This window comes from Chiloscyllium punctatum, chromosome 46 (genome assembly GCF_047496795.1).
Source record: "Chiloscyllium punctatum isolate Juve2018m chromosome 46, sChiPun1.3, whole genome shotgun sequence".
Taxonomy (NCBI): Eukaryota; Metazoa; Chordata; class Chondrichthyes; order Orectolobiformes; family Hemiscylliidae; genus Chiloscyllium; species Chiloscyllium punctatum.
Genome location: NC_092784.1, coordinates 61,914,978 through 61,927,754, shown reverse-complemented (window position 1 = coordinate 61,927,754; position 12,777 = coordinate 61,914,978).

The following is a 12,777-nucleotide window of genomic DNA, read 5'->3' as shown; positions in this document are numbered from 1 at the left end:
CACAAACTCCAGTCTGGCACGTTTCATGTTTTTCAAGGGTTTATTTCTGTCCCAACTGTTACACTGAAATCACCAAGGAAAATCACTTTTGTACATAGTTTAGTGATCACCCAAGGCTGGAATAGAATTCCTCTTTGGTCTCATCCATTGCTTCCACATTTGGGGCATACACATGATGAACGTGATGTACTATTTCTGGAGTCAGCATAAGCCAAAGGAATATGAGGTGATTTCTCACCTATAGAGGGACTCATTGAAGTAATCAACTAGCTTGCTTCCAATGACATAGCCAACCCTATGGAGCTTGTGTTCTACCTCAGATTTTCCCTGATAGACGATGGTGCTACTGCCACCTTAATGAGCTGATCTTCTCCTCTCTAACATGTCTCACACAGGACATCATTGTCAATTTCATCATGCGAGAGTTCCTGAGCTATTACAACAATGCAAAGTTTAGTTCTGTTGCTGGTATGGCTGTCCATGACAGCCCTGATATTTCAAGTCCCAAACTTCATATTGAGGGGGTCGAAGATAGCATTCTGACTACTACATGATCCTGATAAAGCATAATTATTATTAAACAACAGCCTAGACCCACAAACTGTAATGAAATAAATTGTAACATCATGTTTTTAGCCATGCAAGTTGAGAGATAAATATTAACCAGAATTGTGAGAACTCCCCTCCTCTTTTATGGAAATCTTTTACATCCACTGGGCGAAGTCAGTACCTCTGACATTACAACACTCCTTCACTCAATTGTCAGTAGGATGTTTAATGTGAAACTAGAACCCATAGCACTGTACTAAGGTTGGCATTTACTGATGAGAGCACACTCTTCCGGCTACGTATAGTCACAGTGCAAATGTCACCTTCTCCTCCAGTTAATATTTGCAGCAAAAGACTAAACATATTCTCTTTGTGCATATCGTCTTGCTATACAGTCAGCTGAGTGCTTCCTCTCCCGTGCTAGCCATGAACATAAGAATAAATCTGAAAATATTAGAAATAAAAATTTTGGCAGGGGAGCCATTAAATTTTCACAAAATTAATTCCACTGACACATTTAATTTACCTGGGTTGACCGTAGCAATAATGTACAAACAACTGCATTTTTAAACACATTCTGTGCATAGCGATTTTTGAGAAGATTTGTAGCTCAGGTTGATGATAAATATGTAAGTTAGCTCGCTGAGCGGGAAGATTTGTTTTCAGGCATTTTGTCACCATACTAGGTAACATCATCAGCAGTGAACCGGGACTCGCACTGATGATGTTACCTAGTACGGTGACAAAACATCTGAAAACAAATCTTACAGCGAGCTAACTTACAATCATTCTGTGCACAATCTGCTAACATTTTATACATTAATCTGCTTTAATTTTAAAAATGCCAGAGTAAGAAACAAACCCAAGAGTCAAACCTATCAATTCCAAATAATCGTAAGCATTTTGGAAGATATTCTTGCCAACAGCTTTATCTCAAACACAGTTTCATGTTTCTAAATGCTCCTGCAACAACAAACAACAGGTCTGACAGGAATTTGACATTTTCGAAGATATACTGCCAAATAAACTTTACAATATTTGGGTTCTGTTGAAACAAAGGGAATTGTAAATTATTTTAATTGTTTTCCTGATTTACGCCAGCAGGCAAACTCTGCAACTAGACACATGGTGGACATCTCTCATCATTCTTGCCAGGTTTTGAGTAGCTTTGCGGATACAGGGGTTACTGAGCAAGATACCATTTTTAAATATTGGTGTCCCAATTTTAGCTATAAAGTTGGGGAACTGACATCACCAGTGGGTGGCCCAGTACTGCATCAAAGACATTCATCCCACCAACAAAATCCACTGAAATTCTTTGTCCCTCAAGATAAATATAATTTAAAAAACCACAGCAGGGTATAAGAAAACAGTAATTAAACTAATATGTAATCCATCTCAAATCAACATTACCGCACTGCAGTAAATCCCTTACAGCTCCCCTCCCAATTGGCTCAGTGGGTTCATACAACTTGTGGTGTGGCATTGTGCCATATAGACCATAAATGTCCATTCTGAATCTTTGACTGGGCTCAATTCACCAATCTTATATGAGCAGGCTTAGGCTCAACAACCTGGGCGGAGAAATGTCATAGAGTTATAGAGCTGTATAGCATGGAAATAGATCCATCGGTTCAACTCATCCATGCCAACCAGATATCCTAAATTAATCTAGTTCCATTTGCCAGCATTTGGCATATCACTTTAAACCTTTCCTGTTCATACACCCATCCAGGTGCCTTTTAAATGTTGTAACTGTACCAGCCTCCACCCACTTCTTCTGGCAGCTCATTCCATATACGCAGAACACTCTGTGTGAAAAGGTTGCCCCTTAGGTCCTTTTAAACCTTTCCCCTCTCACCTTAAACCTCTGCTCTCTAATTCTGAATTCTGCCACCCCAGGGAAAAGACCTTGGCTATTCACCCTATCCATGCCCCTCATGATTTTATAAACCTCCATAAGGTAACCCCTTAGCCTCTGACACTGCAGGGAAAATATCCCCAGCCCACTAGCCTCTCCCTATAGCTCAAACCCTCCAAACGTGGCAACATCCTTGTAAATCTTTTCTGAACCCTTTCAAGTTTTACAACAACCTTCCTATAGCTACAAGACCAGAACCAAACACAATATTCTACAAGTAGCCTGGTCAATGTCCTGTACAGTCGCAACATGACTTCCCAACTCCTATACTCAAGTACTGATCAATAAAGGCAAACATACTAAATGCCTTCTTCATGATCCTGTCTACCTGTGACTCCACTTTCAAGGAACTATGAACCTGCACTCCAAGGTCTCTTTGTTCAGCAATGTTCCCCAGGGCCTTACCATTATGTACTGCCCTGATTTGTCTTTCCAAAATGCAGTACCTCCCATTTACATAAATTAAACTATTTGCTATTCCTCAGCCCACAAACCCATCTGACAAAGGTCCAATTGTCCTCTGAGGTAACCTTTTTCGCCGTCCACTACACCTCCAATTTTGGTGTCACCTGCAAACTTACCTATGAATATTACTTCCAATCAACTTTTGAAAGTTCTTGCCTAATACTGTCAGAATTGGCCTTCCTCCAATTTAGAACTTTAACTTTCAGATCTGGTCTATCCTTTTCCATCACTATTTTAAAACTAGTAGAATTATGGTCGCTGGCCACAAGCTGCTGCCCAACTGACACCTCAGTCACCTGCCCGGCCTTGTTTTCCAAAAGTACATCAAGTTCAGCTCCTTCTCTAGTAGATATATCCACATACTTGAATCAGATAATTTTCTTGTACACTCCTCTCCATCCAAGCCCTGAACAGTATGACAGTTCCAGTCTATGTTTGGACATTTAAAAGCCCCTACCATTACCACTCTATTATTCTTACAGATAACTGAGATCTCCTTACAAATTTGCTTCTCAATTTCCCGTTGACTGCTGGGGGGAATCTTTCATACAACCCAATAAGGTGATCCTCCCATTCTTATTTCTCAGTTCCAACCACATAACCTCCGTGACCATACTCCCAGGAATATCCTCCCTAATTACAGCCGTAATGTTATCCATAATTTGCTACTCCTGATCATTAATGCCATTCTTTATTCTTATAGTACATTAGCTTAATGCAAAATATCTTTGATATTGGGCCACCTTGATGAATAAGCAGAGTTGTAAACACCTATTCAATTCTACCTTTACACAAGTCACTGTCTTCAGAGTAGTAAGGAAAGAAATGGAAATTAAGAAATCACATGAGCTAATACATATCAGTAACCTATACTGTAAACCTGCATGAGATTGAGATTCTAAGGAAATAATGACAAAATCATGGCATATGCAAAATTCTGCCATTCTGCCCACAAAAGATTTTCAGACAGGGTTATTCTCCCCCAAAACGCATGTCACACTGTACTGCCTTCGTTGCCCAGACACAGTTAAGTCCAAATAGGAGAGAACTGTGGATTTACTAAATCACCAAGTTTTATAATATTCACTTAGGATTCATTTCTTCACTGTCAGCTTGGAACTACATTTAATGTAGAATTGCTAGAAACATTACGGACAAATATTGAAAAAACAATGTAAAGTAATAATATCAGTTACATCTTTAAAAAGGGGGGACTTATTTTGCCTTTTAAGATGTTTGGTATTTTCCTTCCATTAACCTTTGTATTAGTTTCTCTGAATTATGGATTATTAATGGGCAAAACTTGTTAACTCTACAACTGGGTGACCAACCATCCCATATTTTATGTCATTGTCCTGCAATTTAGTTGATTATTCCACATTCCTGTACCTCTTCCTCCTGGGATGCCATTTGTCCCATATTTCTGTGGAAGTGTTTCAGCGACTACCTGATGAGCCATCTTACGTTACTGCCAGCCTAGTATGCGAAATTTCGCTGCTGTGAGGTCAGCCTACTTGGACACAACTCAGGAAGAGATTGCCTGGCGTTCTACAAGTAGGTCACTCAAGCCATTAGGCCTGCTTTGTTATTTAATTCGACCCTAGCTGATCTGAACATGGCCTCTTTTCCACTTTCTGGTTTGCCTGCATCACTCTTAATTTCCTCACTAATAAAGACTATCAAATTCACCCTTGAAAATATTCAATGACTAGCCTCAAATGAATTCCATTAGCTAAATTTTCACAGAAAAGTCAAGGAGTTAAGTGAAGTGGATGTCCAGATAGCCCTGAACTCTGGGGGAATAATTCTCAAGCAGAGAATCCATCAGGAGGCCCAGATGTCAGGTAGGGTATCAAGCAGCCTGACCCCCAAGTGGGGTGGGACAGTTTCATACCTGAAGTGATTGTAATGAGGTCAGCTAGCACAGTATGAGTTCCCTGATTAGAACAGACTAACAGCCCTAATCAGGGAGACCTGGCTGACATAAAAGGATGAATTTCAAAGATATTAAGCCACTGGAATGTCTGACTCTGTGAGAGGCAGGGCTATTATCAAAGGCTATGCATTTGTAAATAAAGGATGATTGATGATGGGATGTCAGCTTCTGAAGAGCTATTTCAGTGGTCATAAGAGCAAAGCATGATCCTGAAGAAACTTGCTCACAGTCATTTTGAAGTTTGGATAAGCATTTTCTTACATAATGTTTCTGTTTGGGAAGGTTGACTATTTCACACCTAACTTTGAGGACTGGGTCCTGTATGTGGAAAGAATGCTTTATTTTTTTCGAGGCAAATGACAATTTCACATATGAAAAATGAGCAATTCTCCTGACCGCCTGTGGAACTGCAGCTTTTTCTGTCATTAGAAGCCTTACTTTTTCTGAGGCACCAGATTCTAAAGTTTTTCAAGAATTGATTGACATGATGCCCAAGCCTTCTTTAATTCTGGGATGCTATTGCTTTTACCCTGCAATTCAAGAACTGGGAAATCCATCTTCAGGGTGGTATTAACTCACAGGTGGCCCACTGGATAGGAATACCCAATAGCTATGCATCCAAGATTTTGGCAAACGTAGAGCATAAATATGCCCAACTAGAAACAGAAGGATTGGTGGTTATATTTAGAGTCAGAAAGTTTCACCTATACCTATATGGACAAAAATTAGTGATAAACTTTGTCATCAACTACAAACCCAACTTGGTCTGCTTAAACAGGAGAAGGGAGTTTTTCAGGTAATGTTTGAGTGGGTTCTAATAATGAGTGCCTATAATTACAAATTAGAACATTGAGTGGGAGGCCGAGTAGTGAATGCGGACGCATTGAGCCACCTTCCATTAGCAGATATACTACCTGTGGTACCCCCAATGGAAGAATTTGTCATGATATTGAATTTTCTGGATACACAACTAGTCACAGCTAACAATATCAGATTTTGGACTTAGAAAAATCCAATCCTTTCCAAACTCAAATAATTGATATTAAGTGAGGGGGAAATGAAAGAGCTGTCATAAACAGAATTAAATCCGTTCTGGGCAGAACAGACTAGCTCGTGGTAGAGGACAATATTTGTTATGGGGAGCGAGAGTGATTGCCCCGAACAAATATTGGCTGAACTCCAATAGGGTCATCCAGGTGTCTCCAAAATGAAGGTGTTGGTGAGAAGTTATGTCTGCCAGCCAGGCTTGGATGCAGACACAGCCACGTTTGTGGGACAGTGCTCAGAGTGTCAACAAGGACAAAAATTACTGCCAGCAGGTTCTCCACATATGTAGGAATGACTGGATAAACCTTGCACTTGGTTGAATGTCAACTATGCAGGTCCTTCCATGGCTTCAATACTTTTTAGTCATTGTGGACACCCAATCAAAGTGGTGGGATGTGCCCATAATCCACTTGTCAAACACTGGAGAGATGAGAGAACAATTGCGTGCTTTTTTTGCAACACATGGAGTCCCGGAGGTATTGGTCACAGATAATGGGTGATCGTTTACCAGCAAGGATTTTAGTTACTTCTTAAAGTTGAATCGGTTTCAGCATAGTAGTTCCATACTACCCCATCATTCAAAGGCCTGGCAGAAAGAGCTGTCCAATTTTTGAAGGCTGGACTGAAGAAATAGCCCATATTCTCACTTGATACCAAATTGTCACAGTTCTTTGTTTGATTACAGGACCAGTCCACTTGCAATTATAGGTATAGCACCAGCAGAGCTGTTTATGGATAAAAGATTCCACACCAAGCTAAGTCTGATCTTCACAGACCTGAAGGGAGGGTGAAACAGCATCAGGAACTCCAATGCCAAAATCAAAGACTGCACAGGAGCTGAACTTGCTCTGCACCTCAAAGCCTTCAGAAATATTTCAGGGACCTGTTGATTCATCCTCTCCATCAAACATTGTTGAATCGCTTGAATCAGAGAGGGACATGATAGAAGTTGCTGCTTCAATGCCTCCGGAAGAAGGAAGTGAAACTCAAATGAAGCACTCAAAACACAACAGGCAAGCTCCCATTCATTTCACACCTCCCATGTTGGATTCAGAGTTCGATGACCCTGACCCAGTGTTAAAAAGCTCGAGGAGGCTCTCAAAGGAATTGGACCACCCAGAGTCCTTGGACTCCGGGGGGAGGGATGTGCTCATTGTAATAAAGTCAGCCAGCTGGACCTCATACAATCGGAGTTTCCTGATTGGACCAGAATACAGCCCCAATCAGGCAGACTCGAAGAGATAAAATGTCAGGGATATGGAGTCCTAGGAATGCCTAACTCAGTAAGAGGAAGAGCTATTGTCAAAGGATGTGCATTTGCCAATTAAGGAGTGATTGGTGATGGCATGCTGGCCTCTGAAGAATTATTTCACCTCTTTTGGAATAGGGAATGAGGATTCTGGCCTGTGGAGAGGTTTCCCCTTCATATTAGTAACTCAGGAGTTGTGACCATTTTTTCATTTTAAGTTATTTAAAATTGCTGATAGGCTTCCAATAGGATGGAATTGCATCCTCTCTTCACTACCTACAATAACAGGCACCTTCAGTGCTAGCTTCCCATTAGACCTTTGGACTTGATTTAATTTGTTGTTATCACATGTACCTAAGTAGTGTAAAGTTTTGTTTTGTGAGCATAACATACAAGGACATACAGATCAGAGAGTGCTTAGATAAGAGAGACATATAACGTCAAAAATAGATTTTAAATTTGAGAGATTCATTCAACATCGAAAAGTGTGGCATTGAAAAAGCACAGCAAGTCAGGCAGCATCCAAGGAGCAGGAGAATCAACATTTCGGGCATAAGCAGATTCTCCTGCTTCTCGAATGCTGCCTGACTTGCTGTGCTTTTCCACTGCCACACATTTTGACTCTGATCTCAAGCATCTGCAGTCCTCACTTTCTCCTAAGTCCATTCAACAGTCTAATAACAGCAGGTCTGTTCTTGAACTCACCGGCACGTGTTCAAGCTTCTATATCTTTCTGCCTGACGGAACAGACTTTAACAGCCACCTTATCCTTAATTGCATGGCAAACACACCCTCCAGTTGATAAATAGTTAATCACAGTAAAATTGCTTTTGATATTCTTTCCCTCCCTCTGGATCAGGAGGCCTGAGTTAAAGTCCCACCTGCTCCAGAGTTGTATAACATCTCTGAACAAGTTGAATAAAAGAAAAATGGACTCCTGTGACCCAGTGGTAGTATCCCTATATCTGAGCCAGGAGTGTGTGATAACATCTCTTTTGTGGTTGACATGTTATTTTAAAACCCAATGGTTGGATGCCTGTTCCCAATACAGTGAAGGATCAGTACTCAACCCAAAAGATAAAATCTTGCCTTATGACTATAGCAACTTTTGTAATGACTGCATCATGCCAAAGTTGGAACAATCAGTACTTCTAGGGCGTAACACCAGGCATGAGATTTGCTTACATTACAATGCAAATGCTGATTAAGGTCACATTCAAGTCAAAACTTTTGTATTAAGGAATAACTGCCATCTGAGTCACATTTTGCACAGTTCCACAACTATTCATATATAAAATACTATAATGTATAATGTAATACTACAACATAGTGGACATGCACACAATCATTGAGTTCCAGGGGTGAATGTTTACTCAAACATTATCATGCTGACTCAATGTGTATTCCTATCATTTTCTGTTTCTTTTATAATACTCTTTCCACTTCTGGGATCTCAAACTCAGTTCTTGTTTATGGTGTGAGTCTCCTCATTCTGCTGATTGTAAAGATCCCAAATTACATAGAAGAAATTCAGCGTAGAACCAGGCCACTTACTGAAATCATCCCACGCTCCACAGGAACCTTTCAGTTAACTTCAGCTATTCTTTCAACAAGCCCTTCAATTTCATTCTCCTTCTTGCACCTATTTAACATTCCCTTAAACTAATCTACAATAAATACAAAGCAACAACTTAGTAAAATATTTTCAATTCTAAATTCTCAACATCACGGAGAATGGTCTTAAAACATGAATAACAAAGTGAATATGCTAGGTTAATGTAGTTAGAATGCTCTTATCAGGTTGAAATTAAAGAATATTGCTAGTACAGAGTAAAGAGTTCCTTAATCTTTATCTGTGCTGCATCTGACCTTGGGTAATAGAGCAGTCAGGTTAAATCATACTCTGCAGCCAACTACTGTTGTGCCTGACATAGAATACATGGAGGCAGACAAGAGCCACAAATGAATCTGGTCTTTTACCTGGGAAATTAAAATTAGAATTCTTATTTGATAGGGTGAGGCTTGTTTATTGTGAGCTTGTGCTGGTAAAGTTGATTCTGATCAGTTTCTGAAGAACTTGTACCAGAAAGTGGTGAGGGCGGAGAACTTAGTGGGTTACTTTAAAGATAATTTTAACCTTATAATAATCTAACTTATGGCTGCTGAATGAGCCAGACCACTTAGAGCTGGTAGGAATAACTGCTAAGTAAACAGTTTTATATTTGAGTGAAATATTATTACCCTATACTTTACTTCTGGAACAGTGTCATGTTTAAGGGAGTGAAGCCAACTAACTTAGGCTTCAGCACAGCCAAGGCGGTGCAGTCAACTTTACTAACCAAGCTCCCATGTGAACATTTTAAGATTCAGTTCAGTGATGCTGGCCAGGAACAGTATATTTGGAAAAGGCATGTTGAAAAGGAGAGAGTGGGGAGCAAAACAGAAAGAAAACTTGAGAAAAAGAATTATTAATGTACAAAAAACAGCAGACTTAAACCATTAATGTGTAGAATGGAGACTCCTGGTGGTGTGAAAAGAGAAGAGCATACAAGGCACTAAAACACCCAAAGGTGCTTCATCCATAGAATCTCTACAATGTGGAAGCAAGTTATTCGACCCATTGAGTCCACATCGACCCCTCCAAAGAGCATTCCACCCAGGCCCACATCACTACGTTATCCCTGTAACCAGGGCAAAACAAATGATGCACCAAAGGAGGATATATTAGGAAGGATGACTAAAATAAGCTGGCCAGACACCTAAATGAAACAGGAATGAAAACAGGACGTGGTCAAGGCTGAAGAGGGATTAGAGAATCATAGTTTAATAGGGAAGGGATGGATAAAACAACTGAACAGATAATGTATATCTTGGTATCTTGTTTTACTTGATGCCATTTACCTGTGGTATCTCCATATCTTTAAGATCCAAAAATCTGTTTTGAATGTACTCAACAACTAGGCTTCCACAGTCCTCTGGGATAGGAACAATTCTGATGTTGTAGGTAGTTCAAATGCAGTGCTGCTGGGAAAAGTTTCAGAAGTTTGAGTGGCGATGCCAAAGGAATAGCAATATAGTTCCAGGTCATGTTGTGGGACTTGGACAGAAACTTACAAGTGCCAGTGTTCCCATTCGTCTCCTGCCTTTCTCTTTCTGGGTGCAGAGGTCGTGGATTTGTAAAGTGCGTTAAAGAAGCCTTGATAGGTTGCTGTAATGCACCTAATACGTGGTATGCTTAGCTGCTACTGTGTATCAGAAGAAGTAAATGTTGTTGGATGGGGTGCCAAGCAAGCAGGCTGCTCTCTCCTGGATAGTGCCAAGCTTCTCGTGTTTTTGGAGCTGCACTCATCCAGGCAAGTGGAGAGTATTCCTTCATACTCCTAGCGTGAGACTTTCAAATGGCAGACAGGATTTGTTGAGACAGGAGATGAGTTACTTGACCCAGAATTCCTAATCTTATGGCCACTGTTTCTATTTGTTTAGATCAATTCAGTTTTTGACAATGCCAGAATGTTGACAGTGGTGGATTCAATGATAGTAAAGCCATGAAATGTCAAGGTTAAATTCTCTCTTGCTAGAGATGGCACAAATATTATTTGGTACTCATCATCTCAGGTCTTGCTGCATCTGGACAGAGTGCTTCAGTGTCAGAGGAGTTGCAAATTGTTCTGCTCATTGCACAGTGAACCCAATTCTAACTTTACTTTGGAGGGAAGGTCACCAATGAAACAACTGAACATAGTTGGGCATCAGAACTAGCCTGAGGAACCTATGCAGTGATGTCTTGGGACTAAGAAGATTGACCTTCAAGGAACCTCCATTGCTTTACTTATGATTGCAACCAGTGGAGTTTAGGAGCAAATGCTGGAATCTGAATACAAAAACAAAAAATGCTCGAGATCAGCGGAAGAGTCATCTAGACTCAAAATGTTAGCTTCCTTTCTCTCCATGGATCCTGCCTGACCGGCTGTGATCTCCATCACGTTTTGTTTTCAGTGGAGAGTTGTGATAGGGCTCCTTGAGTTCACGTACAATCAAATGATGTCTTAACATCAAAGATTCTCACCTTACCTCTAGATTTCAGCTCCTATTCCATTGTTTAGAATAAGGCTGAAATGAAGTCAGTGTCTGAATGGTTGTGATTAAACCCAAACCAAGCTTCAATGAACAGATTGTTGTAGATCAAGCACTATTTATAGCACAGTTGACATCCCCTTCCAATACTGTGCTGATGATCATGAATAGACTGACGAGTCAGCAATCAGCTTAGTCCTGCTTTTTGCAGACATACCAGGGCAATTTTCCATATTGTTGAATAGGTGTGAGCAGTTGATGTATTGGAACAGCTTGGATAGAGGCACAGTTAGTTATGGAGAATAAGTCTTGAGCACTAGTGCTAGAATGTTGCCAGGGCCCATGGCTTTGCAGAGCGCAGTGTTGTCACACATTTTTTGATTAGATGGAGTGAATCAAATTAGTTGAAGAACAGAATTGGATTTGCTGGGAACCTCTGTGCTATGCAGACATAGAGTATTCAATAAGCTGAGTCAGTAGTGGTGCTATCTAACCACTTGGTCAAGACATTGAAGTCTTCCATCCAGCATACAGGTGCCTCAGTGCTTCTTCCACTTCTTTTTTAAACATGGAAAAGTGCTGATTTGTCAGCTGAGGACAGTATGCAATGATCAGCAGGAGGTTCCCTTGCCCATGTCTGATAATGTCGTGAGACCTCAATGTTCAGGACTCCCAAGGCAACTTTCATCAAACTGCATTGTACTGTCCTTCTGACATTGGTAGGTCTGTCCTAGGAGGGGACCCAAAGTATATCCAGGATGGTGACAGTGGTGTCTAGGACATAGACATATTCATGGAATCACATTTCAGAGGTAATGTTGAGTTCAACTGGTCTGAGAGACTGCTTTAAGAATTTTGGCACAAGCATTCATCTCCATAAGAAAGCATTTGCAGGATTGTTAACAGAGAAGTGCAACATCAATGTTGGGTGATCCACATTCGTTCCTTTTATATTTTGCAGCAGTTTTAATAGCTTGCTGGGCCATTTCAGAAAACATTCAATGCTCACCATCTAGGTCTGAAGTTGTCTGTAGGCTAAATCAGGTAAGGATGGCAGATTTCCTTCCCTAAAGTACATTAGTAAACCAACAGTTTTATTTTAAACAGCAGTCTATTGGTGACTATGAAACGATTGTTGACTGCCTTCTAATTCCAGATTTATTATTTGAACTTACATTTAATTTAGCACTTGCTGTGGTGGGATTTCAGTGGCTCAGTGGTTAGCAGTCTTGCCTCACAGTGCCAGGGACCCGGGTTCAATTCGAGCCTCAGGCGACTGTCTGTGTGGAGTTTGCACATTCTCCATGAGTCTGTGTGGATTTCCTCCGGGTGCTCCAGTTTCCTCCCACAGTCCAAAGATATGCAGTTTAGGTGAATTGGCCATTCTAAATTGTCCATAATGTTCAGGGATGTGTAGGTTAAGTGCATTAGTCAGGGTAAATATAAGGTAGGTGAATGGGTCTGGGTGGATTACTTTCAGAGGGTCTATGTGGATTTTCTGGGCTGAAGGACCTGTAGGGATTCATACAGATTATA